This window comes from Delphinus delphis, chromosome 8 (genome assembly GCF_949987515.2).
Source record: "Delphinus delphis chromosome 8, mDelDel1.2, whole genome shotgun sequence".
NCBI classification, from domain to species: Eukaryota; Metazoa; Chordata; class Mammalia; order Artiodactyla; family Delphinidae; genus Delphinus; species Delphinus delphis.
In genome coordinates this window covers 44,358,569-44,376,021 of record NC_082690.1, presented here as the reverse complement: position 1 = coordinate 44,376,021, position 17,453 = coordinate 44,358,569, and the positions used below count along the sequence as shown (strand labels likewise).

Below are 17,453 nucleotides of genomic sequence, written 5' to 3'. Positions count from 1 at the left end.
TCACGAACCTTCGCGAATTTTCCGGTCGCGCAGGCGCACAGGCGATGGGAAGAGGCGGAGGAAGCGCGGCGGCCGGCCGCAGGGGGGGGCCCCTTTAGGTGGGACTACGATGGGTAGGGGGCCGGGGTCGGAGATGCAGCCAAGATATTTGCCGGAGAGAAACCTTAAAGGCTGGAAATGTAGGCATCCGGGGCACTGATGCGCTCTCTCCGGATCTCCTCACTCATTGGCTGCGGGTATCTCGCACAGCGAACGGACCGCCCCGCCCTCTCGGCCCCCGTAGCCAGTCATCCTGCTTCCTTGCGAGACTGAAATTACCCGTAAGAGCTTGGTCGATGTGTTTGCTCCTTAGCTGCCTGAGAGTGATTGTAGAGTCGTTCAGTATTTCCGAATCCTCTTCCTGGAACGTGGTTGCTTAATAAATGATGAGGGGGATGGTGGACGAATCTCCCTCTGTGCCTCCACTGGCCTGATCTCAGAAGCATTGAAGAAGTGTAGGCATCGGGAGCAGTTTCGGTAACGAAGTAATTGAGGTCAAATCACATTGAAAATACAAAGCACTTGAAAATTAGAATATCAAGGAGAAATGTTGCTCAATTACAGCGCTAAAGTGGTCACTATTGCTCTAAGACGCTGGGGTAATTGTTATTGTTTCGTGTTAGCTTCCATTTAATCATTTTGCGATGCTGAATTCTCCAATCCTGGATCATCTGGTAAGATTCTATCAAGAGCATCTTAAAAAGTGTAGTGATACATTAATGGGCACACGCAAACAACCCTAGTTCCAACTTGTATGTTTACCAGACTTGGTGTGTTTGAAATAAAAGCAAATGCTTCTTGATAACAGGTATACTGAACAAAATGGGAATATCAGTATTTGTCAAGTAGAAGTAAAAAGCTATACAATATTTCTAACGATCCCAAGTCTGTTCATGAGAAATGAGTTCAGTCCTCCCACCCCAATGAAGAAGACTTTTCATTTTCCATATTCGTTCCTCCATACCTAGAAGTATTAAATTTCTATGTAGTCATTCTAACATAGATATGTACAATGTTGTATTCTCCTTTATTTTACCTAAGGAGTATTTTTCTGTTTTGTTTCATAATCATATTATGAATGATGAGGTAGATTTCTGATGAATAAATTCACTATAACCATTCTTCATTTAATCTCACCAACTTTATTATACAATAAGCTTCAGTGATAAACTTATTGTATGCTGTTTTTCTTATTTTAGATTTTTGAGAAGTAGCAGTAAGGTGTATGAACTGAAAAAACAAAACAAAACACAACCCTACAATATAAGAGCTGTGAGTTGAGTTTTATTCTGAGTATTATAGAGGACTTACGCCCAGAGCAGCTCTGAGGAACTGCTCTGAAGAAGTAGGGGGAGGAGCCAGTGTGTGTGTGTATGTCTGTGTGTGTGTGTATGATTTTGGATAGGGAATACATGCAGTCAAGCACACATCTTAATAAAAGGTTATCGCTAGCCAGGAGGAACAAGTATCTCAGTTAATGATTTTAGTGCCTTTTTTTTTTTCATGTAAGGGAAGATGCAAGATTTTGGTTTCATTAAAATTCTTCCTGAGATATCTAACTATCTAGAGGACCTATTTTGCCAAAGCACAGAGTGCCTCATCCTGTTCTTCCTCTTTAATTCCTTTCAGGGTGTACTGCTGGTCCGTGACTACAGTGGCTAATGACTTGATCCTTGTAGAAGTGAATGGTGTGTGACATTCTTTGTTTTGCAAGGGCTTAAGCCTTTTAAAATAATTTTGGGACTTTAAAGGTATATACTGTCAATTGTTTCCAAAAAAGTGGTATTAATTTGCTTTTTCACCAGCCATGGATGTGAGGAGGAGCGATGAAGAGGTTTAAAAAGTTGGTTGTGGCCAAATCCACTTTCTGAGTAGCCTAGCATTATCATAACATTGCACTGTTTATCAGTAAGCTAACTCATTTAAATGGCTTTAATGTTTATTGTCAGTTTTTTTCAACTATAGCATTTTACAATCAGAAAATAATAAATGCTTATAATAGATAATTTGAAAATATAGAAATGTATGAAAAATAAATCAACAATAATTCTACTTCTCAGCAATAAGTATTGAGATCACTAAAATAACTGATAAAATTATTTCCAGTGGTTCCCCCCTCCCCCCAGGCAAGTATTGGTATGAATGTTAAAAAAAAAAAAACAGAACTGGAGTCATAGTGTCTACAGAAGTTTAAATTATTCTTAGTAAGAAAAGAAAGTATAGAGACAGTGCATTCCACTTCACCCCCAACACTTCATGTCCATTCCCACACTCCAGTGCTGACTACCAGGAACTGTTCAAGAAACTTTGTGGTGGTAACACACATAATTTATATAGCCTTTAAATCCAGCTCCCACCTCCCTACCCCCCAACACACACGAACTATTACATAGTATCTTGAGATTTTTCCCATGCTATGAAAGCAGTGCTGTAGAATAGCTGAAAGTGGGAAGTGGACCTTTGGAGTCAGACTGGGATTCAAATCTGAGCTCTGCAATATAGTGCCTAAAAGACTTTAATCATTTCAGGAAATCTGTCTAGACTTCAATTTTCTCTTCTGTCAAATGTAAATCATAATAATTCTTTAGAGATCATGTAAATGTTGTTAGTGTTAAAAGCATGGAAATCAATCAAAGTGTGGAAATCACTTGTAAAGCTCTTTAGTGCATTGCCTTGTGCATGGTAGGTGCTCAATAAATGAAAACTATTTTTACTTTGAAATGTTCTACAGAAATAGCATGACCAAATGGTATTCAATCCTACTGCCACAAATACCAATATTTTCTTAGATGACATAGGCATTCTTTGTTGTTGCACATAGATGTGGCTTCCAATATTTTTCTTTTGTAAATAATAATATGATTAACATCCTTATATACAAATATTTGTATCTCCTTTTTTCTCAGCTTAGATCCTTGAAAGTGGAATTTCTATGTAAAATAATATGAACAAATTTAAGATGAAATATACACCTATGCTACTTTCCAGATAGATTATACAAATTTACACTCCCAACAGCAATAGATGAAAGTCCTAGGTTCAGAGCATCCTTCCAGCCTTAAATACTGTAACTTCTAATAATTTTGCTTTCTTTTGTTTTGTGAATTCACTCCTCATATCCTTTGCTCATTTATCTTTTGGAGAACTAAAGATTTTTATTTTGGTTTTGAATAGATTTTTATAATTTTAAAATATTAAAATAGACATTTTTGAAATATTTATTTCATAGTTGACCTTTCTTATTTATCATTTTTTGATAGTAGAGCAATGTTTAATTTTTATGCAATCAAATTTATGCATATTTTCCTTTGTGTTTTTTTTTTCCCAGTGCTTTTATACTTAGGACCGTTGAATCAACTACTCCCGTAATACTGTGTATGCACACACATGTATACCTACTCTGGTTTATTTCTGGGCTTTCTATTCAATTCTATTAAATTATTATCTGCTCTGTTTCACTTATTATTTCACCTGTTTTCCTTAATTTTATTTGTTCTTTTTTCTTTTTTTAAGGTTAAAAGCCTTAATTTCTTTTTTTCCCCTTGTTCACAGATGAAATAATTTAAGGCTATAAATTTGCCCTTGCATACTTTAGCTCCATTTCATAAATTATGTAGTCTTATCATTCTGCTATTTTACTGAATAGCCTAAAGTTGTGGTTATGTATATATTTTCATATCACATATCACAAGAATCTGAGGACTAGATATTTAAGTATTTGAAATTTGCAGTGGTAACATAGCTTTTAAATATTATAACATACACATTTTATACAAAAGATTAGATGGTAACAATATGAATACCAATTTTGTTGGAGCACAACATCATGGCACAAACTGTTCTTATCAGATTAAGAAATTTATGAAGCAGAAATGTACTTGGGCTTAGTTATGGTGCACGTACAATTTTATTTACTTATGCTGTGATGGTGTAAGAATTACATTAGAAATCTGATCGTCAAAATTTGCAAATATTTTTTACATGGAATAACAACTGAATTCTTTTTTGTGGTGAAGCCTATGTTGAATCAAAAAGAAAGAAAGAAAAAAAAGACCTAATCATAGCAGTACCTGTTTTTCTTTTTGCTTCCCTGCATCAATCACATTTTTAGAAATGTCCTGAATTTATTTCACTACTTTGTAAACCAGTATCAATGCCCTACAATAGTGTTGCATATTTTGTAAGTGATTCTTCCAAAATTTGGTTAGTTTTTTTCAAAATAAGCTGAACATCTTTAACAGAAACAGTTTATAAATTTGGATTACCAGAAACCCTTCAGCTTTTGAAGTCCTTTGAAAATTGCAATTTAAAAAAACAAAGATTACAAACAAGAATACATTGAAATTTATCCCTACAAAACAAAGGAGGAAATAAAATATAAATAATCAGAGAAACTAGAAATGATAATTTTGTATATTAAAAAACATAGGTTTATGTTTATACTCTTCAGCATGTGTGAGCTTTGTGAAGAATACAACTTTTCATAGTGTTACCCATATTTGAATTTCCATATAGACTGCAATCCTGATGGAAATAATTTATTAAATTCTCATATCAAATTTGGAAAGTACTTTTTCTTATAATAAATTCTTACTTATTTGTTTTTACTGTTTAAATTCCCACCTAAGAGGGTGTCCTTATTAGTTTCAACAGCATCATAAAATGAGAGGTGAGAATTGTACATGTTTTGTGCCCCACCTCACATTCTCTTGGCCCATCATTTTACTCTACTCATTGTGGATATAACCTAATGTCTCATTTCAAATGAATCACATACTTTTCGTTCTCTATTCCCAGATTTCTCTGGTGCTAGTATGTATTATAAAATGTCCAAGAGAATCCAGTCAGCCCTTCTGATGCTTACCAAACCTGAAAGTGGTAGGAATAAACATGTAATGGTGCAGCCCTGACCAAGTGTTGGATGGGGACTAGTGGGTAAGTGCACCTGAGTCTGTGTCTCAAGTGGACAAATCTGAAATGTATCCTATGAGGCTTCTTAGAGGGATTGAGGCCAACTATTTACTGCAATAATCATACTGCTCAATAAGATATCCTAGGATTCAATTTTCTTTCTCTCCTTCTCTTTGCAGTTTCCCACTCCTCCTCTTTGAGGTGACTTCCTAAAATAGACTGTCTATTAATAAGCTTTTGTCTCCAGCTCTGCTTTTGGAGAGGACCCATACTGAAACAAATTGAAATATGTTGAAATGTGTGCATTCTCACTGAATACCTTTTCTTAAAAAAATTAAACCTTCAAAAAATGAAATTCATCATATCTCAGAATTTTATGGACTACATGCTCTATTAATAGAAAAAGAAAAGATAATTTTACAGGCTGTAAGTTTGAAGATGTTGTCAATTAGGAAGAATGATTTCCTTGTGCAATAATTGCTGGCATTTCCATCAAATTACAGTTTTACATTACATCATCTAAAATGCAAGCCTTTCCAAACAATTTCAATTTTCATTAAACTTTGACAACTTAGATGATGCATGTGAGCGCTAAATGACTTATTTTGCTTAGATTTGAATAAACTAATCAAAATTGTAAAATTTGTTGCTAAGTCATTTATTTGTAGCCATCTTTTATGTCATCTTATAAATACAGAAATATGTCATCTTATTAATACAGAAATAATCACGAAGACTTACAGTTTCTAAGTTCAAAAATTTTATATGCATGGTCCTAATATTGGAGTATTCTAGACTACATTTTTTTCCAAGAAGAAATCCCAGTTTAGAGATAGTTTCTTTTATATCTTCCTTGCTTCAAAATTAGAAACTTTTATGCAGTTTGTTATAGTATATAACAAAGATGTTTTCAAAGAACATCAAGACAAACAAATCCACTTTATATATCTAACTAAAATGTAAAATCCTTGAAAGCAGAGCTTTTTGTCTATTTATTCACTACCATATCCTGAATGCTTAGAACAATGACGGACACAAGATATGCACTCAGTATATATATATATATATATATATATTTTCTTTTTTTTGAATTTAATTTATTTTTTTATACAGCAGGTCCTTATTAGGCATCAATTTTATACACATCAGTGTATACATGTCAATCCCAATCGCCCAATCCAGCACACCCCCATCCCCACCTCCCCCACCGCTTTCCCTCCTTGGTGTCCATACGTTTGTTCTCTACATCTGTGTCTCAATTTCTGCCCTGCAAACCAGTTCATCTGTCCCATTTTTCTAGGTTCCACATGTATGCGTTAATATACGATATTTGTTTTTCTCTTTCTGACTTACTTCACTCTCTATGACAGTCTCTAGATTCATCCATGTCTCTAAAAATGACCCAACTTTGTTCCTTTTTATGGCTGGCACTCAGTATATATTTATTAAATAAATTGAATGAATGAACTGATATGTACTCAGTAGAAAGGAGCTAAAAGGTGGTAAATTCATAATTAATTTGTAGCTGATGTTTTTCTTTAGTTTGTAGAATTTGGAGCAAAATTGAACAAATTTAAATATAGAAATTAATTTAGAGATATTTATATTACAATTAACAAAACAAAATTAGACTCCAGAAAATATATAAATTAAAAAGTCCATGTAAATTGAAAAGTCAGTTTGCATGAAGGCAGAAGAAGGAATACTTTTAAATGTTAAGGGTTAAGTTGAAATTTATTATTTTTTAAAAGATAAAGTAACTTTTTAAAAAACCAAGTTGAAATTTATTATTATTTTTAAAGACTATGGATAATTACAGGTTCAGTAAGTATTGCAAAGCTTAAACATTGTTATAAAGTATAAATTTTTTCCACAAGATGGCAGCAAATATTTATTTTAGAATAATTAGACAACCTCTGCCATCATACAAAATGATGTACATCTTTAAAAGCTATAATGTATAAGGAATGTGGGGCATATTTTCTCTTATTCCTTGGAGGTACCACTTCATCAGGAAGGTTTTCTCATTGGTGGCTAGAGTTTCTGTGATTCCTTATACTTGCCTCCTTTCTTTTAAATGCTCCACCTCCATTTCACTTTTCATATACTTCCAGATTAACCTTAAATTACAAATCTGAACATGTCACTCATTAACTAAAAAAAAAAAAAATCAATAATTCCCTAAACCATACAAAATAAAGAATAATTCTTTTAGTTTATTCACTCAATCAACTCAGTAGCTATATTCTATTTACAAAGCACTATGATAGGCCCTAGGAGAATAAACAAGATAATACATGGAGCTTTCCAGTTTGGGAATTACAAATATGTAAAGATATAGGAGATTGGTTCAAGATGGTGGAGTAGAAGGATGTGCGATCACTCACTCTTGCGAAAGCACCAAAATCACAACTAACTGCTGAACAATCATCAACAGGAAGACACTGGAACTCACCAAAAAAGATACTCCACATCCAAAGACAAAGGAGAAGCCAAAATGAGATGGTAGGAGGGGCTCAATCACAATAAAGTCAAATCCCATAACTGCTGGGTGGGTGACTCACAAACTGGAGAACACTTGCACCACAGAAGTCCACCCACTAGAGTGAAGGTTCTGAGCCCCACGTGAGGCTTCCCAACCTGGGGATCTGGCAACAGGAGGAGGAATTCCCAGATTATCAGACTTTGAAGCCTAGCATGATTTGATTGCAGGACTTCAATAGGACTGGGGGAAACAGAGACTCCACTCTTGGAGGGCACACACAAAGTAGTGTGTGCATCGGGACCCAGTGGAAGGAACAGTGACCCCGTAGGACACTGAACCAGACCTATCTTCTAGTGTTGGAGGGTCTCCTGCAGAGGCAGGGGGTGGCTGTGTCTCACCATGAGGACAAGCACACTGACAGCAGAAGTTATGAGAAGGACTCCTTGGCGTGAGCCCTCCCAGAGTCTGCCATTAGCTCCACCAAAGAGCCAGGTAGGCTCCAGTGTTGGGTTACCTCAGGCCAAACAACCAACAGGGATGGACTTAGCCCCACACATCAGCAGACAAGCAGATTAAAGTTTTACTAAGCTCTGCCCACCAGAGCAACACCCAGCTCTACCCACCACCAGTCCCTCCCATCAGGAAACTTGCACAAGCCTCTTGGATAGCCTCATCCACCAGAGGGCAGAAAGCAGAAGCAAGAATAACTACAGTCCTGGAGGCTGTGGAACCAAAACCACATTCACAGAAAGATAGACAAGATGAAAGGCAGAGGACTATGTATCAGATGAAGGAACAAGATAAATCCCCAGAAAAACAACTAAATGAAGTGGAGATAGGCAACATTCCAGAAAAAGAATTCAGAATAATGCTAGTGAAGATGATACGGAACATTGGAAAAAGAATGGAGGCAAAGATTCAGAAGATGCAAGAACTGTTTAACAGAGACCTAAAAGAATTAAAGAACAAACACCTAGAAGAATTAAAAAACAAACAAACAGAGATGAACAATACAATAACTGAAATGAAAACTATACTAGAAGTAATCAGAAGCAGAATAACTGAGGCAGAAGAACAGATAAGTGACCTGGAAGACAGAATGGTGGAATTCACTGCCACAGAACTGAATAAAGAAAAAAGAATGAAAAGAAATGAAGACAGCATAAGATACCTCTTAGGCAACATTAAACGCAACAACATTTGCATTATAAGGGTCCCAGAAGAAGAAGAGAGAGAGAAAGGACCCGAGAAAATATTTGAAGAGATTATAGTCAAAAACTTCCCTAAAATGGGAAAGGAAATAGCCACCCAAGTCCAAGAAGTGCAGAGAGTCCCAGACAGGATAAACCCAAGGAGAAACACGTCACGACACATAGTAATCAAATTGACAAATATTAAAAACAAAGAAAAATTATTGAAAGCAACAAGGGAAAAATGACAAATAGCATACAAGGGAACTCCCATAACGTTAACAGCTGACTTCTCAGCAGAAACTCTACAAGCCAGAAGGGAGTGGCATGATATATTTAAAGTGATGACAGGGAAGAAGCTACAATCAAGATTACTCTTCCCGACAAGGATATCATTCAGATTCAACAGAGAAATCAAAAGTTTTACAGACAAGCAAAAGCTAAGAGATTTCAGCACCACCAAACCAACTGTACAACAAATGCTAAAGGAACTTCTCTTAAGTGGGAAACACAAGAGAAGAAAAGGACCTGCAAAAACAAACCCATAGCAATTAAGAAAATGGTAATAGGAACGTACATATTGATAATTACCTTAAACATGAATGGATTAAATGCTCCAACCAAAAGACACAGGCTCACTGAATGGATACAAAAACAGGACCCATATATATGCTGTCTACAAAAGGCCCACCTCAGACCTAAGGATACGTACAGGCTGAAACTGAGGGGATGGAAAAGATATTCCATGCAAATGGAAATCAAAAGAAAGCTGGAGTAGCAATACTCATATCAGATAAAATAGACTTTAAAATAAAGAATGTTACAAGAGACAAGGAAGGACACTACATAATGATCAAGGGATCAATCCAAGAAGAAGATATAACAATTATAAATATATATGTACCCAACATAGGAGCACCTCAATACATAAGGCAACTGCTAACAGCTATAAAAGAGGAAATCGACAGTAATACAATAATAGTGGGGGACTTTAACACCTCACTTACACCAATGGACAGATCATCAAAACAGAAAATTATTAAGGAAACACAAGCTATAAATGGCACAATAGACCAGATAGATTTAATTGATATTTTTAGGACATTCCATCCAAAAACAGCAGATTACACTTTCTTCTCAAGTGCACATGGAACATTCTCCAGGATCGATCACATCTTGGGACACAAATCAAGCCTCAGTAAATTTAAGAAAATTGAAATCATAGCAAGCATCTTTTCTGACCACAACACTATGAGATTAGAAATCAATTACAGTGAAAAAAAGGTAAAAAACACAAACACATGGAGGCTAAACAATACGTTACTAAATAACCAAGAGATCACTGAAGAAATCAAAGAGGAAATCAAAAATACCTAGAGACAAATGACAGTGAAAACATGATAACCCAAAACCTATGGGATGCAGCGAAAGCAGTTCTACGAGGGAAGTTTATAGCAGTAAAAGCCTACCTCAAGAAAAAAGAAAAATCTCAATCTAACCTTAAAGTAAAGGAACTAGAGAAAGAAGAACAAACAAAACCCAAAGTTAGTAGAACGAAAGAAATCATAAAGATCAGAGCACAAATAAATGAAATAGAAACAAAGAAAACAATAGCAAAAATCAATAAAACTAAAGCTGGTTCTTTGAGAAGATAAACAAAATTGATAAACCATTAGCCAGAGTCATCAAGAAAAAGAGGGAGAGAACTCAAATCAATGAAATTAGAAATGAAAAAGGAGAAGTTACAACAGACACCACAGAAATACAAAGCATCCTAAGAGATTACTACAAGCAACTCTATGCCAATGAAATGGACAACCTGGGATAAATGGACAAATTCTTAGAAAGCTATATCCTTCCAAACCTGAAGCAGGAGGAAATACACAATATGACCAGACCAGTCACAAGTAATGAAATTGAAACTGTGATTAAAAATCTTCCAGCAAACAGAAGTCCAGGACCAGATGGCTTCACTGGTGAATTCTATCAAACATTTAGAGAAGAGCTAACATCCGACCTTCTCAAACTCTTCCAAAAATTTGCAGAGGAAGGAACACTCCCAAACTCATTCTATGAGGCTACCATCATCCTGATACCAAAACCAGACAAAGATAGTACAAAAAAAATTACAGACCAATATCACTGATGAATATAGATGCAAAAAATCCTCAACAAAATATTAGCAAACAGAATAAACACATTAAAAGGATCATACACCATGATCAAGTGGGATTTATCCCAGGGATGCAAGGATTCTTTAATATACACAAATCAATCAATGTGATACACCATATTAACAAATTGAAGAAGAAAAAGCATATGATCATTTCAATAGATGCAGAAAAAGCTTTTGACAAAATTCAACACCAATTTATGATAAAAACTCTCCAGAAAGTGAGCATAGAGGGAACCTACCTCAACTTAATAAAGTCCATATACGACAAACACACAGCAAACATCATTCTCAATGGTGAAAAACTGAAAGCATTTCCTCTAAGATCAGGAGCAAGACAAGGATGTCTACTCTCACCACTATTATTCAACATAGTTTTGGAAGTCCTAGCCACCTCAATCAGAGAAGAAAAAGAAATAAAAGGAATACAAATTGAAAAGAAGAAGTAAAACTGTCACTGTTTGCAGATGACATGATACTATACATAGAGAATCCTAAAGATGCCACCAGAAAACTACTAGAGCTAATCAATGAATTTGGTAAAGTTTCAGGATACAAAATTAATGCACAGAAATCTCTTGCATTCCTATACACTAATGATGAAAAATCTGAACAGGAAATTAAGGAAACACTCCCATTTACCACTGCAACAAGAAGAATAAAATATCTAGGAATAAACCTACCTAGGGAGACAAAAGACCTGTATGCTGAAAACTATAAGACACTCATGAAAGTAATTAAAAATGAAACAAATAGATGGAGAGATATACCATGTTCTTGGATAGGAAGAATTAACATTCTAAAAATGACTATAAAGCAATTTACAGATTCAATGCAATCCGTATCAAATTATTAATGGCATTTTTTACAGAATTAGAACAAAAAATCTTAAAATTTTTTATGGAGACACAAAAACCCTGAATAGCCAAAGCAGTCTTAAGGGAAAAAAACGGAGCTGCAGGAATCAGACTCCCTGACTTCAGACTATACTACAAGGCTACCTTAATCAAGACAGTATGGTACTGGCACAAAAACGGAAGTATAGATCAGTGGAACAGGATAGAAAGCCCGGAGATAACCCCACGCACCTATGGTCACCTTATTTTTGATAAAGGAGGCAAGAATATACAATGGAGAAAAGACAGCCTCTTCAATAAGTGGTGCTGGGAAAACTGGACAGCTACATGTAAAAGAATGAAATTAGAATACTCCCTAACACCATACACAAAAATAAACTCAAAATGGATTAGAGACCTAAATGTAAGGCTGGACAGTATAAAACGCTTAGGGGAAAACATAGGAAGAACACTCTTTGATATAAATCACACCAAGATCTTTTTTGATCCACCTCCTAGAGTAATAGAAATAAAAACAAAAATAAACAAATTGAACCTGATGAAAGTTAAAAGCTTTTGCACAGCAAGGGAAACTACAAACAAGACGAAAAAACAACCCTCAGAATGGGAGAAAATATTTGCTAATGAATCAACGGACAAAGGATTAATCTCCAAAGTATATAAACAGCTCATGCAGCTCGATATTAAAAAAAACAAACAATCCAATCCAAAAATGGGCAGAAGACCTAAATAGACATTTCTCCAAAGAAGACATACAGATGGCCAAGAAGCACATGAAAAGCTGCTCAACATCAGTAATTATTAGAGAAATGCAAATAAAACTACAATGAGGTATCACCTCACACCAGTTAGAATGGGCATCATCAGAAAATCTACAAACAACAAATGCTGGAGAAGGTGTAGAGAAAAGAGAACCCTCTTGCACTGTTTGTGGGAACGTAAATTGATACAGCCACTATGGAGAAAAGCATGGAGTTTCCTTAAAAAACTAAAAATAGAATTACCATATGACCCAGCAATCCCACTACTGGGCATATACCCAGAGAAAACCATAATTCAAAAAGACACATGCACCCTAATGTTCATTGCAGCACTATTTACAATAGCCAGGTCATGGAAGCAACCTAAATGCCCATCAAGAGATGAATGGATAAAGAAGATGTGGTACATATACACAATGGAATATTACTCAGCCATAAAAAAAGAATGAAATTGGGTCATTTGTAGAGATGTGGATGGATCTAGAGACTGTCATACAGAGTGAAGTAAGTCAGAAAGAGAAAAACAAATATCGTATATTAATGCATAGATGTGGAACTAGAAAAATCGTACAGATGAAACAGTTTGTAGGGCAGAAATATTGACACAGATGTAGAGAACAAATATATGGACACCATGGGGGGAAAATGGTGGGCATGGGGGTAGGGCTTGTGTGATGAATTGGGTGATTGGGATTGACATGTATACACTAATATGTATAAAATGGATAACTAATAAAAACCTGCTGTATAAAAAAGTAAGTAAAATAAAATTTAAAAAAAGAGAATAAAATAAAGATATAGCTGCAGCAAAGTACTCACCTAGAGAAAAGTATGATTTGGGTACTGTTGAGGCACAGAAGAAAGATGGGGGAGTGAGTTGAGTGTGACTATGGTCATCCTGATCTGTAATTCAGGGGAAAAAATTGGGGCTTGAGGGAATAATTAATATACAAGTATAATTAAACAGCACATAAATATTGGTGAATTTTTAATTGTCTCTCCAATTTTAAAATGTATACATGATAATTGCAAAAGCATTAAAAAACTATAGAAATGATTAATGTGAAATTCACCCAGAATATCTCCATTGCCTACTAACATTTTGATACATATATATATATATATATATATATATATATATATTTAGACCTAGCTTACACAGACACAACTCGTACTTGCATACTCTTAAATATTTATATATACAAATATATCATAAATGGGTCATAATACATATTCTGTTTTTGTAACTGCAATTCACTTAATGGTAAGTCACGAAGGGGGACCTGGAGGGGACAGCAAATGAGACTAAAAAAAAGTGGTCAGGAAGCAATATAAGAATGGGGAGAGAGGCAGAGGGTGGCGGGCTCCTCTCCTTCCTCCTCCCCCCGCCCTGCCTCGTGTGCTTAGGCAACTCCTCCTCCTCCCTCCCCCTCGTCCTATCCCCCTCCCCCTCCTCCTCCCCTCCCCCGACATGCCCCACTTTAGGTCCGTGGTCTTCCGTGAGAGACAGAGGGGCCGGCCTGAGCTGACACTTTCTCAGCACTAGACCTGGACTCCCACCTGGCACCAGAATACAGTCGCTTTGAATCGAAGATACATGACTTGCAAGAGCAAATGATGAACAGCAGCATGAGCTCTGGGTCTGGGTTGGTCCCTGCAAATGAGTGAGAAGAGGTCCTTGTATGTCAGGGCCTTGTTTGATTATGACCAGACTTGGGACCGCTGCCTGCCAAGCCAAGGCCTCAGCTTCTCCTTTGGTGACAGTCTACTGTCATTAACGCCTCTGATGATGAGTGGTGGCAGGTGAGACTGGTGACCCCACACGGAGAAAGTGAGCAAATCAGTGTGATCCCCAGTAAGAAGAGGGTGGAAAAGAAAGAAAGGGCTCTACTGAAAAACGTGAAGTTTCATGCCAGGAGGGGGATGATTGTGTCTAGCAGGTCCATCAGCCACTATGGAGAACAGTGTGGAGGTTCTTTAAAAAACTAAAAATAGAACTGCCATAGACCCAGAAATCCCACTACTGGGCATATACCCTGAGAAAACCATAATTCAAATAGAGTCATGTACCACAATGTTCATTGCAACACTATTTACAATAGCCAGGGCATGGAAGCAACCTAAGTGTCCGTTGACAGATGAATGGATAAAGAAGATGTGGCACATATATACAATGGAATATTACTCAGCCATAAAAAGAAATGAAATTGAGTTATTTATAGTGAGGTGGATAGACCTAGAGACTGTCTTACAGAGTGAAGTAAGTCAGAAAGAGAAAAACAAATACCATATGCTAACAAATATGTATGGAATCTAAAAAGAAAAAAAATGGTTCTGAAGAACCTAGGGGCAGGACAGGAATAAAGACGCAGATGTAGAAAATGGACTTGAGGACACAGTGAGGGGGAAGGGTAAGCTGGGACGAAGTGAGGGAGTGGCATGGACATACATACACTACCAAATGTAAAATAAATAGCTAGTGGGAAGCAGCCACATAGCACAGGGAGGTCAGCTCGGTGCTTTGTGACCACCTAGAGGGGTGGGATGGGGAGGGTGGGAGGAAGACACAAGAGGAAGGGGATATGGGGATATATGTATATGTATAGCTGATTCACTTTGTTATACAGCAGAAACTAACATACCATTGTAAAGCAATTATACTCCAATAAAGATGTCAAAAAAAAAAAAAAAACGAAACATAAAAAGAGTTTCCACCTCTCTCAAAGGTTTTCATTTTACAAGAGCAAAGAAAACATGGTATAGGAGAGCAGGGTACAGTAACAGGGAGTGACGTCCAACACCAGTGACAGTGAAAGCAGTTCCAAAGGACAGGAGGATGCTATTTTGTCATATGAGCCAGTGACACAGCAAGAAATTCACTATGCAAGGCCTGTCATCATCTTGGGCCCAATGAAGGACAGAGTCAACGATGACCTGATTTCGGAGTTCCCGCATAAATTTGGATTTTGTGTACAACATACTACCTGGCCTCAGTGTGATGATGAAGTGGATCGGCAAGACTACCAGTTTGTGGTCTCCCGAGAACAGATGGAGAAGGATATTCAGGACAAGTTCATTGAGGCAGGCCAATTCAGTGATCACCTCTATGGGACCAGCATCTAGTCAGTGAAGGGAGTTGGGGAGAGGGGCAAGCACTGCATCTTAGATGTTTCTGGCAATGCTATCAAGAGGCTGCAGCAGTCACAACTTTATCCCATTGCCATTTTCATCAAGCCCAAGTCCATTGAAGTGCTTATGGAAATGAACTGAAGGCAGAGGTATGAACAAGCAAATAAGACCTATGACAAAGCCATGGAACTGGAGCAGGAGTTTGAAGAATACTTCACAGCCATTGTACAGGGTGACTCACTGGAAGAGATTTAAAACAAAATCAAAGAAATCATTGAGGACCAGTCTGGGCACTACATTTGGGTCCCTCCCCTGAAAAACTCTGAAGAATCCCCTCCAACCATTCTATTGTGAACAGAAGAAATCAACTCCCCCTCCCCTCCTCCCTCTTCATTCCTGTCTCCATGGGGAGAACAAACGACTACTGTTCTTGTCCCCTTTTCTAGATATATCCAAAAAATTGAGTTTTCTAGTCCTGTTCTGTTTTTTTTTTTAATTTTTGTTTTGTTTTAGTTTATTTTGGGGGATTATGCCATCTTACTCATCATGTGACTGTGCCCACTCCTGCATGGACCTTTCCCAAGCACTAGCACAAGTGCAAATCCATCAGAGTCATTGTTAGCATAAAACCAAGCTGAAGCGAAGAGAAGAGAGGAGGACTGATGAAAAGACAGACTGGACTGCTGTGCGGCTTATGAAGTGAGCCCCATGCACCCTGCGAGGAGAGGCTCCCAGGCTTTGCTACGATCTGTACACTGCCTTGAGGCTTGGGATGGCGTGGTCATGGCGATAGAAAGTATCATATATATATATAAAATTTATAGAAATATATAGAAATTATATATTATATACTCTCATATAGTTTATTATATATTCACACACATTTGGACTAGAAAATCTATGGAGATATCATCAATGGTACTGTGTTATTAGAGAAATGCTTTAATTTTCATATTCCAATCAGATGGCATCTTATATCTCAACTGGTTGGGGAGGGAGTGAAAGTGGTAGTTAAGTGCTGTACGGAGGGCACCTGCATTGGTCATTCTTTTGAGACCTGGGCTTTTCTTTAGGAGGGGTCAGCTGGAGGATGGTGAGAAAGGGCTTTTGCCCGGGGGCCAGAGGCTTGGAGCTGTGACCCTAGAGCCAATGCTGCCCTTGGGGCACAGTCAGGCCCACAAGTGGAGAGTGAGAGAATGGCTAAGGGTGCTCCCACGGTATTAAATTGCCGATTGTTTTATGCCACCTGATGTGTCTGCATGAAAGGTTTCCTTTCTGTTCATTTTTAAGCTGCTCTTAAACCAAAACCATGTTGTGCTACTGTGTCAGCCTCTTCATTCTTCCAAATTTTACTTTTACTATTTAAGTGAATGTGTAGAATCCAATTTGACCATGTTCTAAAGGCTCAAGATGTTCTGGAGGAGCCGGGCCTCGTGATAGATTAGGCAACCCGGGCTTGGCCATCCTGTCAGCGGAAAGGCAAGTGGGGGCAGGTGAGAATCGACAGGAGCTGGGCCTCCTATTGTAACGTGTCCCTTCACTCACCTGCCAGGGACATGCTGGGCTCAGCTGAGGCCCTGTCATGGGGCCCACTGGCAGGGACGGAGAGTCACTTGCCTTCCAGCTCTGCGCAGAGACAGTGGGATGGCCCTGAGCTTGGCCAGCCGCGTAATGAAAAGTTTGATTTGGGTTTTTTCCGCAGCTGCTTCATATGCCCTGCCTACCCCAATCCCTCACCAACAGCTGGTAGTTTACTATTTCTTCAAGAAGAAAGTAGACTTTAATGCTGTCAATTTGAGCTGTAGAGCTGAGATTCACTTACTGTTGAGATGTGAAAACTTGCTGCTTTTTCCCAGAGTCAGATGGCGGTGATTGTGGTCAAGAAGGTTTTTCTCTGACCACAAATGC

The 17,453-nt window shown here is 37.5% G+C and overlaps 1 pseudogene; it reads left to right on the top strand.

Moving 5' to 3' along the window:
* Window positions 1-13,991: 13,991 nt before the first annotated feature.
* Window positions 13,992-15,899, top strand: LOC132430236 (disks large homolog 3-like; annotated as a pseudogene).
* The last annotated feature ends 1,554 nt before the right edge of the window (window positions 15,900-17,453 follow it).